Source organism: Astyanax mexicanus, chromosome 25 (genome assembly GCF_023375975.1).
Source record: "Astyanax mexicanus isolate ESR-SI-001 chromosome 25, AstMex3_surface, whole genome shotgun sequence".
In the NCBI taxonomy this organism is placed as follows: domain Eukaryota; kingdom Metazoa; phylum Chordata; class Actinopteri; order Characiformes; family Acestrorhamphidae; genus Astyanax; species Astyanax mexicanus.
Genome location: NC_064432.1, coordinates 14,975,460 through 14,993,255, shown reverse-complemented (window position 1 = coordinate 14,993,255; position 17,796 = coordinate 14,975,460). Strand labels below are relative to the sequence as shown.

At 36.1% G+C, this 17,796-nt stretch overlaps 1 protein-coding gene and 1 long non-coding RNA gene across 3 annotated transcripts in view; one reads left to right on the top strand and one right to left on the bottom strand.

The window, feature by feature from the left end:
- fbxo41 (F-box protein 41) overlaps window positions 1-17,796 on the top strand; it is a 110,269-nt gene that overhangs the window by 54,208 nt on the left and 38,265 nt on the right. The window lies entirely within an intron of this gene.
- Window positions 8,469-10,925, bottom strand: LOC125787765 (uncharacterized). The gene is made up of 5 exons (XR_007429533.1): window positions 10,239-10,925; window positions 9,785-9,835; window positions 9,665-9,709; window positions 9,522-9,586; window positions 8,469-9,435 (listed from the first exon to the last, which is right to left on the bottom strand). It is a non-coding gene; the product is annotated as an uncharacterized LOC125787765 (long non-coding RNA).

Below are 17,796 nucleotides of genomic sequence, written 5' to 3'. Positions count from 1 at the left end.
TAGCTAGCTAGTTAGCTAGTTCGCTAGCTTGCTGCCTAGGAAAAGAGGTAACGCCAGCAGGTTTGGGTGGTTTAAGACTTCAGAGCAAAAACTACTAACACTACAAACACATACATGATCATAAAATTAACCGACCTGGCAAAATTTACCCAACAGCTTGTGGCACACGAGTCCTGTCCTGAGCTGAGCTGAGCTGAGCTGAGCTTCTGCAGCGCCTAAAAAATGAGTGTGCTTGACGTGTTGCCTCACAGATCAGAGTGGAGTTTGGGTTATGATGACCATAAACATAAATAATACCTAAATTCATTCATTAATTGAATAGATGCAAAAATATAATGTAATTAGTAATAAAAAATACTTAATAATAAATAATATATATTCATATTGATTACGGATATTGATAACAACAAGGTTGATAAATTAAAATAAAAATAATAAATATATTCTTTAATAATGTAAAAAAAAGTTACCCGGTCCGACGTTCAAATGTTTAACTGCATATTGGTGTCCAATTAGGGTCATAGTTAGCGGACCTAGTTTGGACGGCGTGTAGAAGTGCAGAATTGATATTGGACCGACGGAAGAAAAACAGATAGGATCTGCACGTCTATAAGACGTCTAATGTTTAGTGCAGGGGTCAGCAACCTTTAACACCCAAAGAGCCATTTGGGCCCGGTTACCACGTAAAAGAAAACACTGGGAGCCGCAAATACTTTTTGTGCCCTATTTTAGTGTTCTATAGCGCACCGGTCATTTGCGTATAACGCAATTTGCTTTAGGGCGTGTCAATGTGTCTTTGCACAGCTCAAAAAAAAGGAATGTACTAATTCTCTGTGGTCTAGAAGTGTTGCGTGTTGTGGCAGTGGGGTGGCGGTGATATGTGGTATTTTGTTGACTGTTGTCAGGGTTTTAATCAGTCAGTGGAGCTCCTGTGTTTCCCACCTCCAAGATATTTACTCGAACACACCTCACTTCCAGACCACCATGCCCACCAGTGTATATATTCCTAAATTCCGAAGCTATTTTAACTACGTGTGCGCAAGACTGTTGACAGGGTGTAAGATAGCAACAAGCATCACGCCGCGACTTGCCCAGTGTGTACAATACGGCCCTTTGAATTCTTGAAAAACATAATAACAAAAAAAGCAATAAAATACACTTAAATTAAATACTTATAATTTATTTTCATAAATTTCATGCGGAGCCGTAGTAATAGGATGCCGCGGGTTGCTGACCCCTGGTTTAGTGGGAAGAGAAGTCAACTCCACTCCACGTACCATAGAGCTTGGTCAAAGTTTTCAATAGAAATCCTTTGTTTCCATGTGGTTGTACAGTATCAGCTATTGTTGAATGACAGTTCTTAATGCACTGTCTTTTTTTTTTTTTTTTTGCTTTGTTTGTTAATTGGAGGAAGATAAATTTGCGGTAGAGAACTGCAGCACTCTAATAAAGATCCATGAGGTCTGGCCTGTCTATGGATATTCATTTTTATTGCGTTACCAATCTCAGTCATAATGTATAGGCTATTACGTTAAGCTAATTTGATGAATGTTATTCTAATGCAGTTTCAGCGTTGAATTTTTTTCCACTCGGTTTTCCGTTCCCCACAGATAGACAGAGTGTGGTGTAGCACAAAACTCTTTTACGGAGAGTTAGTTTGTGTAATATTAAATCCGGACAAGGTTGGAAATCCTTTTTGGACAGCGTGGAGGGAAGCCACAGGGAGGCGTTTCTAATTTAGCTCTCTCTCGCTGAGTGAGGAATACCTTGGTGGTTCAAATTTTAATGCAGACTGGGGCAGAGCATGGAGTTTAAGCTGAGCAGATTTCCTTTTTTATGCAGGGTTGGGAATGCAGACCTTATAAGAATAAATATAGAGTGCTCACTGTGTCCAAATGATAGTGGACCCCTTTTTTAATAAATGCATTCAGCTCCTTTAAGTGACACCCATTGTTGACACTGATGTGAAAAAGCACACACACATTCTGCCAATAGAATAGGTCTTTCTACAGCAGAAGATAATTATGAACCCACTGGTATTATGCCTAATGCCAAGCATGGACTTAAAGGGATATAAAGCTTGGGATATAAAGCCCACTTCATCAGAAGCAAGATAAACTCAATTCTCTTGATTTTAGAAAAAATAACTGTCCATATCATGTATTAATAGTTTGTATTGTTTATGTAAAATTATCTGTACAGTAAATTCAGCATATTTATTCTGCTTGTTTTTCTAATAATGTGAATTTTATTGTATTTAAATGTAGGACTGTCTATCTATGGCTCTTACACTACTCCTCAAAACTGGTAATACCAACTGGTATACCATAGAGATGTCTGCCAATGTAGTGCTGAGCAATTAATAAATATTAACAAAACTAAAAATGCTATTCAGAATTCCCAACCAACTAAATCTCAAAGCTCATATCGGTTATATTCACTCACTGACAAAAAACAGCAAAAAAAATAAAATAATGAAAATAACACCAGATTGCTGCAGGTGTGGTCTGATTGCACACCAGATTTTGCTATAAAAGGCCGCAAATATGCTTCTCAAGCTGCCCTATATAAAAAATAAAGCTCATAGAGGCTTCCTTTGGATAGTGTATCTCCTGGTGAGAAATCAGCACCATCACCATCAATTGGCCCCGCTCTTTCTGTGTGTTTTAATGGTGCTGTTTCCTCTTGTAAGTCATATTGTGATGCTGGCTGGCACAGGCATTTGTTGGTTAATTGTATCGAAGCTGGGGATACGGTACTTTCCTCTGAGTGTGTTGGCTACCTAGTGATGCTGCATTTTGCTGGCAGTTGTGAAAGAGACAGCGTTGTCTTGATACTCCTAGTGGCAAAAGCATGGCAAGTGATAGGGAAAGCCATAGTGAATGTAATTGGAGTGGCGTAATTGGAAAATAATTGAGAAGCATTTTGATTAATAGTAATCGAGGTAAAATGTTTAATAAATCACGATACTGTTTTGAGATCATATCGCCCAGCACTAGCTTTTTAGTATGAACCATAATCCCAAGACTACTGTTGAGATCTGTATCCGTAAAACTACGTTTTGCATTATTGAGCACGTCAGGCGATGACAGTGTGAATCTTGAGACCACATTGTTTGTCTGTGTGTGTGTGTGGTTGTGTGTGTGTGTGTGTGTGTGTGTGTGTGTGTGTGTGTGTGTGTGTGTGTGTGTGTGTGTGTGTGTGTGAGAAAATCACATTGAAGTCACTTGCACAGTGTCTCATGTTTCATGCAAGGTTACAGGATAGCGTCTGATTTCTTCAACTGCAGCTCCAGAAATAGAAGAAACAAACAGAAAAGGCCCCCAGGCGCAAACACACACACACACACACACACACACACACACACACACACACAGAAAAGGGAAAAGGACACAAACAGTAGTGACTTTCCTTCTCTTTCTTCACAGTTTCACACACACACACACAAACACACACACACGGGAAGCATTCTCTCCTCCCTGTGTTTACAGTTTTGTCTGTGCCACCCTGCAGCAGACTGTATTTAGTGACTGTGAAACTGTGAATTTCATCAGCAGAGACCCCCCTCTGTGCCCACCCTTCATCCTCTTTCCCATTTTACTTATGTGTAAGGGAGTTTTCACACCTGAAATCTGAATTATGGACCAAATAACATCCACACCACTTGTTGTGAGCACAAGTTGTGAGGTGTTATCTTGTGAGCGAGATTGCAATGTGTGCTCATTGCAACATTTAACATTCCTTGATCCTTAGAATGGCATTACCACCCACTGTGAGCAGCACAGTGAGTGGTAATGATCGTGACCAGTAAAATCTGGCTAAACTCTTAGGGAGTGTAGAGCACCTATGTTTTTCAATGAAAATAACAATATTTGATTCTTCGATAACTCTTCTGATTGATTAAAACCTTTGTTTCTTTTCTTCAAGATTTTTTAAATATGTTTTTTTACGATGTCTTTTTTTCTAAAATGTTATTAAAACAATCTCTATATATCGCATTGCTTACAGTATTACAGTATATTGTAACACACTTATTTGTAACCCCTCTATTATTATAATATGTATTTTATAGCCAAGCTCCTTCCAATACACAGCTCTAGCCACACTCTAAAAAACAGAGGTACAATATGAGTACTTTTTTGTACTCAAAGGTACACTGTTCATAATTGTACCCTCAGAGGTATAATATTGGTCTTTACAGGGTCCGATTTGTTCCCTCTGAAGTACAAAGTCATTTCTAACAGCAATAAGTACAGATTTGTACCATTTAACCAGCCAAAGGGTACATTCAGTATTCTGTATCACTGCACTAATAAACAGTATATATTTAAATTGCACATTTTTTTATTTGAAAGCCAGACAATTTTGGATCATCAAGTTTTTGAGCCATATTTAGTTGGTGATAATGTTTATAATTTTTATAATCTTTACTGGCAAATAAAACATGGGTACGAAAAAGTACTTTCACTGAAAGGTACTTTTTTTGTACCTCAATATAAGGTACAGCCCCAGCGACAAACTTTGTACTCTTTTAAGTACAAATCTGTACTCACTTTTCTTAGTGTGCATGGGATACGATACTAGTTCCTGTCCTGTCCCAAACTGCACAACTGGAGACACTGATGTAGGACGAGGGCGGAGCCATGAATCAGGAGGAAAACACTGCAGATAAACACACACACACACACACACACACACACACATGTGGATCAGACAGGAACAGACAGAAGTAAACAGACAGAGCTGGCACGAAGGGAAGGCAGGGCATACCCCTGGTTTCATACCATTGTTGGCATCACTGCCCAGATAGCCACCGAGTGCTGGCCCAGTACTGGGCCTTAGCTGGTTTCTGACTGTCCTCAAAGGTGGCCCAGAACTGGCCACCGGACTCGGCCCAGTGTATTTTTGAACGTAGGACCAAGTCTGGGCCTTATTCGGTTTCTGACTCCTCGAAGCTGGCTGAGAGTCGGTCACCGGACTCGGCCCAGTGTCTTTTTGAATGTAGGACCAGGTCTGGGCCTGCACTGGTTTCTGACTGTTCTGGAAGCTGGCTGAGATCCGGCCACTGAACTTGGCCCAGTGTCTTTTTGAACGTAGGACCAAGTCTGGGCCTTATTCGGTTTCTGACTCCTCAAAGCTGGCTGAGATTCGGTCACCGGACTCGGCCCAGTGTCTTTTTGAACGTAGGACCAGGACTGGGCCTACACTGGTTTCTGACTGTTCTTGAAGCTGGCTGAGATCCTGCCACCGAACTTGGTCCAGTGCCCAACACAAGTTAAGCAAAACTTTTGTAACTGAAGGTACTTTGTCTTTTACTGTTGGTGAATTTGTTTTCTAAGAACTAGGAGGTTCAGGAACCTACAATGTTATTCCTTCTACTACAAGCTACAAGCTATTTGTACATAAAATTTATGTAAATAACCACTTTGTACATCAGTACATCAATATGATTATTATATAATATTATAGGAAACACTAATAAGGAATTTACCATTGGTTTAAATAGAGTATTCTGTTTACTCAATTAGTGTTAATGAGAGAAAAACTTTGTCTGGAAGCTCAAAGAAAGACATAAAACAAAGATTTATATTAAATTTATGTTTAATTCATAAAGTTTACATATTTAAAAAATAAAGGGAAAAAAAGAAAACAGAAACAGATTACAATTTGCAAATTCTTTTTAACTCATTCAATTGAATACACTACAAAGACAAGAAATTTAATGTTGCAAATATTCACTCATTTTGAATTTGATGCCTGTAACATGTTCCAAAAGTTAAGACAGGGGTAACAACATTATGCATGCATTATGAAGACCAAATACGAGAACGGAGACCCCGGACTGTTTCTTTAACTAGCTGAGCTCTGCGGTACAGTTAAAAAGCTCCCCACAACAGTGCTCTTACTGCCTCTCCCTATTAGGCTACAGAGGGGCATGTAGTGTTGTGTTACAGTGTTTGTTGTTGCGCCGCTAAAGTATGGAGGATGAAGAAAAAGAAATCCAACTGATTTGAAAGAATCAGGAAAAAATTGAATTGTGACCCCAAGAATCAATTTTGAATCAAATTTGGGATTCCCAAAGATTCACAGCCCTACTTTGTACTATGAAAAACATTGGTTTAATAGGTTCGCCCAAACAAAGGTTTGGCACCTGTGGACTTCTTGTTACTTTTTACCGTATTTATTTTTATTTGTATCTGTTTTAATACGTGGTACCTTTGCCAAGTAAAACTCAATATTAACTCAACTTACTCAACTCGGCCTAAAACATTTTCACAGTACTGTACATATACACACATACTGTATAGGTTTTTGTGTGTGTGTGTTTGAGCTGTACTATGGAGGACCAAAAATGACATAAGTATAAATAAATAAATGCAAATATAAATGTAGAAATAATAAATATATACATGAATAAATGAATAAATGTTGAAATAAATAAATAAATATATAAATAAATGCACATATAAATGAATGAATGAATGAATATTTGCATAGGTAAATAAATACATTAATACATTTCTTATTTATTTATATATTTATTTATATATTTACTTATATGTGCATTTATTTATTTATTCATTCATTTATTTATTTCAACATTTATTCATTTATTTATTTCAACACTTATTTATTCATTCATTTATTTATTTCAACATTTCTACATTTATTTATTTATTTATTTCCACATTTCTTCATTTATTTATTTATCTCCACCGTCCTGTACTTCCGGTATCAGTGAGACAGAACAAAAGGGACGGCACAGCAACATCGCGGCTATAACCCCTACTGCAGTAACAACTGCTGAAAATGAATGAGGGTCAACAGCTTAAAAATGTCGCCGCTGCAGGCCAAGGCAGGAGCAGTGTCACTACCCGATCTGTACCCCCTGCCCGATTTGTTCCGCGCATGCGCACGCATTGCAAACTGAGCAGGGGCACAGATCAGGTAGCCACGGCTGTTACACCAGCCGTTGTGCGCATGCGTCAACAGTTTTCGGCTCTGTGAGGTCGCTGCTCAAGCTTAACTTCCGTTTTCTGAATTATAGATAGACTGATAGGTGTTTAAACTAAATATATTTCGAAAATCAAACAAAATAATCTATTAAAATGTATGTATGTGGTGGTTTTTTTTTACATATGCCAAGTCTGTAAACTACTTCACATTTTATTAACTTAATTACACCTTTAGCGATAAGATTAACATCTACATGCTCAAGTATCAATTTATAATGCTTACCATGAATTAATGAATGAATAAATTCATAAATAAATAGAGCCAGAACACAATAATTCGCATAGGCTAACTAGCAGTTTATCTTTCTGTAATCTAGATAGACTGGGAGATATAAATAAGTAAAATACAAACATCAACTAGAAAATAATGTTCTTTGTTCTTGAGCAGTTGATATATAAACTGTGCATTTTATGTGTTGTCAAATTTAGTATTACAGGGTGTATGAGGCATTTAAAAATTTTAATTTGTTTACCATTATAACAAACCTGTTTGGGTTATATCCATTATATGGGGTGGTGGTGTGGTCTTTGACCATTTGTAGTATTCCTCAAGCTAACAAAGAGTTTATTAATAAAAAACATTTATTTTTGCTTAAAATACACAGCAGAATGTTTAGAAATGGGAACCAAATACCATGTCTCTAAATGTGGTCCTGTATCAATATGCTACTAACCATTAAAAATAAGGTACAACACATTTATCAAAATACCAGTTTATTTTCTTCTCAGAGAAAGCATGAGAGCAAAAAGCAAAACAAAAGAAAAACCATCCCTCTCAACACACAACCACCCAGCCACTCCCACCCTACCTCACCCCACCTCACCCCGCCCCACTCCCACCTCACCCTGCCCCACTCCCACCTCACCTCACCCCAACACACCCCACCCCACCTCAACACACCCCACCTCACCCCACTCCCACCCCACCCGACACAAACACCCACCACAACACAAAAACCCACCCTCCCCAACTCAAAGTACCCCGACACAAACACGCAACCACCCACCCAATTAAAATGGTAGTCACAATAAATAAACATTCATACAGATATTTCAAACACAGGTAACTGTTTTTACCTTCTGCTGTAGTTAGGACCTGAAAGAAACAACTCTTCAGCCTCTTGTATAGTTATTCCCTGTAGTGTAGACATGGCTTGGGTGATGCACTAACAAAAGGGTTAAAAAAATTAAATATAAATTATAAAACTGCATTATAAAGATTCAGCACTGCAGTGCAGTGATTAGAAGTGATTAGCAATGGTGGTGGTGTATGAGGTGTTAGTGCATGTTGTGCTGGTACAGTGAGTGGATCAGATATATCAGTGCTGCTGGAGTTTTTAAACACTGTGTCCATTTATTGTCTCTCATTCTATTAGACACTCCTACCTATCTGCACCACAGTATATATGTAAAGTCAGATAGAAGCTCTGAGTCTGTTGCTGCATAGTTGGTGCTGTCAATACTCTAGTCCTTCATCAATGCTCACTGGATGTCCACCGCCGGTGGACTATTCAGGTCAAGCAAGTGAAACTGAGGTGTTTAAAAACTCCAGCATTAGCGTTAGTGTCACTGCTGAAAATGACCCAATAACTGTCTGAGAAAATGTATTGTGGTTATCATGGTCTCACAGTACTACTCTATTGGATTTTAAAAAAAGATACATTTGATTAAAATTTTTATGTAACTTAAGTCACAACAGGCTATTTAACATTGTTAATAGATATTTACTGCATACCTAGTAACCTTACCTCTGGGAACAAAACATCCAAAATGAACTGCACTTGATCCTCAATGTGGAATTCTACTGGTGCAGATTTCAGGACATCCTGAAGATAGAAAAATAGGGAGTCCTGTTCTTCCTCCGAGTCCAGGTACACTGGCACCCGTAGAGATGATCCCTTCTGGATTCTGCTGAGCCACTTCGAAGGCTCTTTTCCACAGAGTACACCCTTAGGTCAAAAGGCAAAGTGCCAAAAGCACTTCATCAAAACATGAGCAAACATTTAACATTTCTAGTTGAATGTCAAAAGTAGTTTATGTTAAAAGTTTTGGACTGTAAATCCACATTAAAAAAAAAAAAAAAAAAAAAAAAGTCCCCCAACACATGGTGACAACAAGCATGAATTATAAGGCCTTTTGCTTATTTGCTTATAACACTGTAATGGTAAAACAATGTGCAAATTGTAAATAACAAACATTGTTAATGTGTGACAAACATACCAACAAATGTTGCCGGACTCCATGGTCTTGTACAGCAAAGTCTACCAGCTTCTTTTCTTGGGCTGTGCGGTTGACCATGGTTTGCACATGAGGTGGAATGTCTGAAGTGATTGACCTAGATACCCTAAAAAGTGGCTGAAGGGTCCCTTGCAATAGCCTGCTAGCCTTGTCAGTCCAGAAAGCAAACCTCTGGCCATGTCTGTTGAATCAAAAAACTTAATCAGCAGGTAATCAAATGAAATAAAATGCAGAAAAGACATGAATACTTTAGCAGAGTGGCCTTACCCTTCAATCTGAAATCTTTCCATCAGTAGGATGCACCACCACTGGCGGATTAATGGCACATCATTCTAAAACATATATAACAATGATCAGACAATTGGGGTGGGGTTTGAAATATTTTTTCTATATTAATAGATGCAACTGACCTCTGTGAAGATAAATGGGGTATTGGTGCAGATACAGAGGGCATACTGTAAAAAAATAAATCTCTCTATTATACCCAATAACTCAAAATGCTGCTTATCACAACTTAAAAGGATGCTTACAATGAGTATAAGGATGCCACAGTAGTTCCCAGAAGTTTGTTGAGGGAAGTGCTGGAAACAAAATATTAAATATTACTGTTAAGTAAAGGTGTTGAACCAATAGAAACAGATGTAGACAAGTGCTTCACTAAAGTAAGCTTAGGTTCCCCCTTACTGAGTTACTGCCAAAAGCCATTAATACATGAAGTAGATGTGCTGAAGATAGAGATTGTTTCAAATTGTGTAAAATAGACAGAAAGTCCCTAGGTCTGGACAAGAAAGAATGTATGGTGGAAAGAAGACGAATGAATATAGCAAAAAGTATCAACTGGTGGGCTAGTCATGGCTCAGTTTCCCAAAATCACAGTAGAAAATTCTCTTCAAAAGAAAATATCTATAGTCTTACATTACATTTAAGCCAACTGATGTCCAGAGTTTTATATAACCCAGTAAGAAAATAAAGAAAAGGCTTTACATCAAAACTTCTGCCGGTCTTCTCTGTCCAGGGTCTTGGGTCAATCTGGCCTGCAATATGTCTGCACATAAAATGGGAAAAAAAATTAATTATGGACACACACTTACTGAAACCTATAGTCATACAATTGTTCTCCATGGTCTAGTTTCATAAAATGAGACCTAATCCTACAGCCATCGAACAAGGCTTCTGCGTAAACATAAAACAAAAGAACAAAGCTATAAATAAGCAGCCATAGAACAAGGCTTTTTGTAAATCATCAGCCATAGAACAAGGCTTTTTGTAAATCATTAGCCATAGAACAAGGCTTTTTGTTAATTTTCAGCCATAGAACAAGGCTTTTTGTAAATCATCAGCCATAGAACAAGGCTTTTTGTTAATTTTCAGCCATAGAACAAGGCTTTTTGTAAATCATCAGCCATAGAACAAGGCTTTTTGTTAATTTTCAGCCATAGAACAAGGCTTTTGTGTAAATCAGCAGCCACAGAACATGGCTCTTGCGTAAAATATTATTGGTAAAAGCCACTGAACAAGGGCAACTTTTTCCTCTCTCTTAACCTAAATATCGTTTTGTACGAGTCATCTCCAAAACCACCAGGGAGTACAGAATCTAGAAAAATGATCTCTCTCTCCACAACCAGTAAAACCTGCAATGGACATATTTCAAAATGATAAGCTAATCAACAAACTTCATTCTAAAAATCTGAATATCTATTTTTTGAAACTGTAACTCAACACATAGCAAATAGTGATCCAGTTGATTCTGTTGCATACTCCATGCAGGGAACAAAATCGCATCCTTGGAACACAGATTGTTCTGGTGTAGAGAAAGAAAATGCAACCATTCAACTACTGTGCATTGTACAGAAATCATTGCATTAATGTGCAACTGTCTGTCTGTGTGTGTGTTTAACTTCACTTTACCGGTAAACTTGAGAGTGGGTCCACATTCATCGTTTTCCATGTGGGAACCACATACATGTCAGCAATGTAAACATCTTTCCCCTATTTACAACACAACAAGATTAGCAAATGTATACAAGTACCCATGAAGAAGTATACAAAATAACAATGTTTGAGCTTCTGTAATTAATTACATGTTTTTGAGCAGCTTCTCTGATGATCTTAAAACATGCATTCCCAATCTAGACGTAATAAAACAAAATAAAGGCATAAATTACACACAAAAAAAAACTATTTCTGTGCCTTTGAGCAAGCATGCTGCAACATGAATATACTTACAGTAGACTCCATGCACTGATTTAACCCAAGACTCCACAAGTCCTCACGTGTAAGACAGATATTGTCATCTTTAACAATCAATTCTGCTGCTGGAAGGCTTTTGTCCAGGACATATTTCAACTGCAATTAAAAGAGTTAGCAAGGGAGGGGGGGTGAGAATGGTGTGAGAGTGTAAGTATGTGAGAGATGGTCTGAATATACGATTGCAAAAAATTATTGGTAGTGTCTAACAGTGTGTGAAGGAGAGTGAAATTTGGAATGGGCTAGGTGGAATCATCCCCTACCAGTTTTTCCTGGAGAGGACCCAAGTCTTTTTCCCATTTCTCTCCAGAAAAAGCATAAGGATGGTCTGTTGCTTCATCAGGTGTACCATACTCATGGTCCTGAAGTGACACACATGGAACTGCTCCATGATCTGAAGAGACAATAAAAAAAATTAAGTCTAATATTAATAAAATAAACTTTACAATATACACCTTACATGTCAACCATTACAAAAAAAACACTACTTAGCTCTTACTTTCCAACCTGTAGAAAGGCCTTAGCCATGAGACATTGATGCAACATCGAGTCCCATTATCTTTCACCACTGATGCCACACCCTTTTTAGAGATACTATCCACAGTGAAAGGACCTTTGTGGCGGTCAGCAAGGGTGTCTTTTCTCTGTTTTATATTGAAATCTTGAGAAATCAAGACCTCATCGCCAGGACTGATTGTGCTCATTAGCTTTCTCTTACGGTTCCTGTAAGACTTTTGTTGTCTTTTCTGCGCATTTTCAATGTTGCTAAGCACCTGAAAAAAAAAAATTACACTTTACTACATGCCATTGAATTAAAAAAAACTTCTGTGGTCAGACTACATGAATTTGGACCTAACCTTCTCATTTAAAATTTTCATTTCATTTACTCGGGTGTCAAGATCATCTTCTGGGTCAGCAATTTTAAAGTCTTCTCCCATGGGACAGGCGTTCATAACCTCTGGCAAATGAGGGTGCCGATGGAAGAATAAGAAATACGGGGTGTGCCTGGTTGAATACTGGTTAAAAACAAATTAAGTTATCAGAAATAAAACATTATATATCGATTACATTATATATCGACCATAATGAATGTATAATGAATACCCACTTGCTTAGCAGTGTTAATACCATACACAACTGCAGGTAAATGGATGTCCCAATCATTATGGCTTTCATTTACATACTTCCGCAATACACGTTTGACATTTTGATTTGTTCGCTCATCCTATATATATATAAAAAACAACAACAATTAAAACATTTCCTAATTTTTTTTAACATTACAGGGAAATGTCAAATAAAATTATGTTGAAAATTACCTGCCCATTTGTCTGAGGGTGGTAGGCACTTGAGACAGCATGTTTGATTTTCAGAGTTGCAAAGATGTTTTCATTCAGCTGTGTGCAAATCATCAAAAAGGAAATACAGTGTGCATAGCAGAATGTCAGAAAAACATGTGTGCTAATTAAGATAAATATCAATGTTAAGAATTCACATTATACTAGACTTTTACCTCATTAACGAACTCTCTCCCTTGGTCAGTAATAATTTTCTTGACCATGCCGAACAAGTAGAGTGTCTTTGATGGCTGCTGACACTTCAGTTGCAGTCTTATTTTGCAGTGGCTCAGCAACAACCCACTTTGTATATAAATCAGTCATGGTCAACACATACTTGTTTTTTTGACCAGTTTCTCGCAGTGGGCCAATTAAATCCAGGCCAATCACCTCCCATGCAGCCTTCACCTAAACACATATTTTCCATTACCTTTCAAAACATTTATTTTCTCTATTAAACAAAACAGAATTTGGAATACCTTAATAGAATGTAACACTGGTGTCCCCGTCTTCATGGGGTCATTTAGTTGGCAGCGGCGACAACACTTCACCTAAAAAAAAACAAAAAAAAGAAGAATTAAGTTGGGACAGTGTCTAAACATGTACAAAAAGTAAAATAAAATGCATATCATAAATACATATTAGAACAAGGGGTGTGCTATATAATTTCGTGCACAATAATATTTGTCGTTACATTACTTTGTTTTTGTTACACTATTTTTATACAAAATCAGAATCTTGGTAACTATCTATGAAAGATTTCTTTTGTTTCTACTGAATAAATAATATGAGGCTGAAGTTGGTTTGATATTCGCAGCTGCCGCTTCACTGAACCACCGTGAACTAAAGGGAGCGTTCACAAACACCCGCTGTTTATATTAAACACCTCACATATCAACACTGAAGGAGCTATAATGAAGAAAAGCAGTACAGCTGTTTATTAACTATGTAAATATACATTATGTTATAAAATGCAATTTTATATACACGACCTTCCACTTATTTTCCGTTCTAGTGTAATTCATTCATTTCCTAAGTAGAAAACATCTTAAATAGAGAATTAGCCTCCTACCTTAAGGGAAAACCTGGCATTAGCCTGGCCAGAGCTAACTGTTAACTGTAAAATATTTATTTTAATTACTGAATATTAAATTAATAAATTTTATATATAATTTAAAAAATACAATAATATTTTAAAAGCCGTTGCGCTCAAAAAAAAAATCCAGTGTGATTTTAAGAATTTTTTCATCTTGGGCCAGACCAAATACTGATACTGATAAATGATATGAAATTCTAGTCTCCTATTTTAAGGAAAACCTAGAATTAGCCTGGCCCGAGCTGATGTTATACTGTAAAATGAATTAGCAACATAGCATACACAGCCATAATGCAGCAAAAATTTAATATAAGCTGATGGTCCAGTACGATTTTGAAGGATATTTAATCTTGGGCCATGCCAAATACACATGATATAATGAGTTTTAGTCTTCTACTTTAAGAAGAACCTGAAATACTTTATACTTTAAAACGAACTGGCAACATGGCATACAAGCTATAATGCACAAAAAATAATGAATATAAAGCCAGTGATTCCAGTGCGATTTTGTGAATACTAGAACTCTTCATCTCATGTTTATTTGTTCTGGTCCAAAATGAAAAAGTCCTTCAAAATCATACTGGAACGTCAGCTTAATATTCAATTTTTGGTGCATTATGGCTCGTATGTCATGTTGCTAATTCATTTTACAGTATAAAATCAGCTCGGGCCAGGCTAATTCTAGGTTTTCCTTAACATAGGAGACTTCAATTTCATATCATGTGTATTTGGTCAGGCCCAAGATGAAAAAATTATTTGAAATCACATTGGAACATTAGCTTTTTATTCATTTTTTGTGCAGTATGGCTCACAAAGGTTTTTAAAATATAATTTTATTAAATATTTTTTTCATTATATATTAAATTGTTAATTATATATTCAATAATTAAAATAAATATTATACAGTATACAATTAGCTCTGGCCAGGCTAATGCCAGGTTTTCTCTTAAAGTATGAGGCTAATTCTCTAGTTAAGATATTTTCTACTTAGTAAATGAATGAATTACACTAGAACAGCACGTTAAAGTAAAACTGGAGAAAGTAAGTGATGGAAGGTAGTGTACATACAACCAAACGAATCAGGAGCTGCGAATATCAAACCAACTTCAGCCTTGTATGAATAATACTGTAATATTTATACTAAATAAAACATTTATATGTACTGTGTTGCAGTTTTACGCTCTGGAAATAAATAAGAAATTGTGTTATAACTTCACAACATACCCACTCAGTTACATCTTTCATTAGGGTAGGCCAGAAGTATCCAGCAATCACCCTGTCTCTCGTGCCTCGTACACCGTTGTGGTTGCCGGTGCCGGAGTTATGGCACTCCATCAAAACAGACCTTTTTTCCTCCTCAGTACAAACAACTAGTCTCATATACGTTTTATTTGGTCCAGTGTAAAACAATCGGTTGTCTGCCGAAAAAAAAACACGTTTCATATTTAATTACTTATTGATATAATAAAATACTCCGAGCTAAATTAGCTAGCATAGTTAACCTAGCTATACTAACTAGTTCACATAACGGGACACTTCGCTTCCTCAGCTAACGCAAACCTTTCTAAAATATGATATGATTTTAACTTACCTTTTGCTATGAAGTTTTCAGACACACGCCGCATTTCCTTGCGCATTTTTTTGTTGCATGGTGGAGTAAATGTTCCACTTAAAATGTACTCTTTCAGAGCTCTGTAAAAACGTAAGTCCTTCATTTTGAAACCGCGTTTTACAAGCTGTTTGCGACAGTGTGAGCGAAACCACAACTTGGCATTGCCTACCTGATCTGTGCCCCTGCTCAGTTTGCAATGCGCATGCGTGCGCATGCGCGGAACAAATCGGGCAGGGGGTACAGATCGGGTAGTGACAAGCAGTAGAACCAAAACTTTTGCAGCTCAAAAACCAATCCTGCTTTAGAGCGAGGATAGGACCGCCTACCTAACTATCATACAAATGCAGAAATACAGAAATAAATAAATTAATAAATGTGGCAATAAATCAATAAATAAATGTAGAAATGTTGAAATAAATGAAAAAATAAATAAATGCACATATAAATGAATAAATAAAAATAAATATAAAAAATTAGAAATGTATTTATTTATTTATTTATTTACCTATACAATTATTCATGCGTGTATTTATTTTTTATATATTTATTTATTTATTCATTTCTATGTGTATTTATATATGTATTTATTTATTTCAACATTTATTTATTTATTCATTTATTTATTTCAACATTTATTTATTTCTACATTTATATGTGCATTTATTTATTTATTTATTTATACGTATGTCATTTTTGGTCCTCCATACTGTAATACTTAAATATATAAATACATCTACATTAATTATAAGGAAAATGTGTTGATTATAAAGATTAAAATAATATAAAGACAATTAAAATAAAGATAATTTAATAATTAATTGATGTCTCCTCCTCAGTAAATTTATATCTTACTCCCTGAGAGCATTACACACCCACCAGTATAGTTTTTCTTATTTATATTTTCTGAGTAGGCTCTAAAAGCAAGTTATACCTTCTCTACACATATTTAATTGTACGCTTGTTTCTATAGATACAACTATCAACTAATAGAATCAAAGTACAGTAATAGTTTAATGTTAAATATGTTTATTGCAGTCATATTTACAAATATAATGCTGTTATGTTTTTTCTTTTGTATGACATGACCATTTTAAATTCAGCATCACATTCTTGAAATAAGTACTTGGAAAATTGGGCACCAGCAGAAGCGAAAGTAGGGGCAGCGACATTAAAACATATTAATTTACTGACAATAATAAAATGTATCTATGATTTTCCTATTTCCTTTTTTGCCAATATAAAACATGAATAATTTAATTGCTCTGAAAAGCTCCACTATTTTACTTAATGTTGTTAAATTCTCCTGTTGTGTCTAACAGGATAACTGTGTGTGTGTAATTTAATTTTAAACTTTTTCAAGTAAAACATTTTTGTCTCTAGTATACTAATATACTGCATACACAAACAACTTCTAGTGTGATTTTACAAATTAGAGAAATGTTGACTAAAGCTTATTTGGTAGTAGTGAGTGTGTTTATATAAAAATGTGCTAGCTAAGTTAATAACATACACTTTTAACGAAGTAGCAGAGTGTGCAGGAACGTATTACTGAACTCTGGAATAAACAATACAAATAAAGATTTTTTTATATTAACTCACAGACACAGCACCATTTTATTTAACTAAAAAGCTAGCTAAAACAAACATTACACAGTGACTTGTAGAGACACACAACCACTAAGTTAACCTAGCTGACTAGCTAGCTAATGTACAACATCTAAACAAAAGTTCTGTGGAAGCATTTAGGTTAGCTAGTAAAGACCAATTCGCTAGCTAACTACCAAATTGGTTAACTAGCAAGCCTAAATGCTTTTACAGTATGTATGTTTGTAAAAGCATTTAAGCTAACGCTAGCAAACTGGCTGGTTTCTATCCTAGCTAGCTAACTGTTTATAGCTTAGCTAACGTAAATACCGAAACAGTACTTCTGTTCTGGCCTTGTACACTAGTTAACAATTTGAATTTCAAGTAAAAACATACTTTTTGGTTGGCTGTTAGTGACTGTTATAGCTGCATTATCATTTAACGTTACATTAACATGAAATGTGTTTAATGCTACATTCTGAGATAATTTAGCTTCAGATAATATCACCTTGATATGCTGCTAAGTTAGCTAGCTTAGCTAACTGAAGAGGCAACACAGATAGGGTTATAAATCATATTTGACGGCCAAAATATTTATTAAGTCAAAATAAATTATATTTCAAAAAAGGTACGTAATACTTAGTTAGGTTTGCTACCTACCTACAA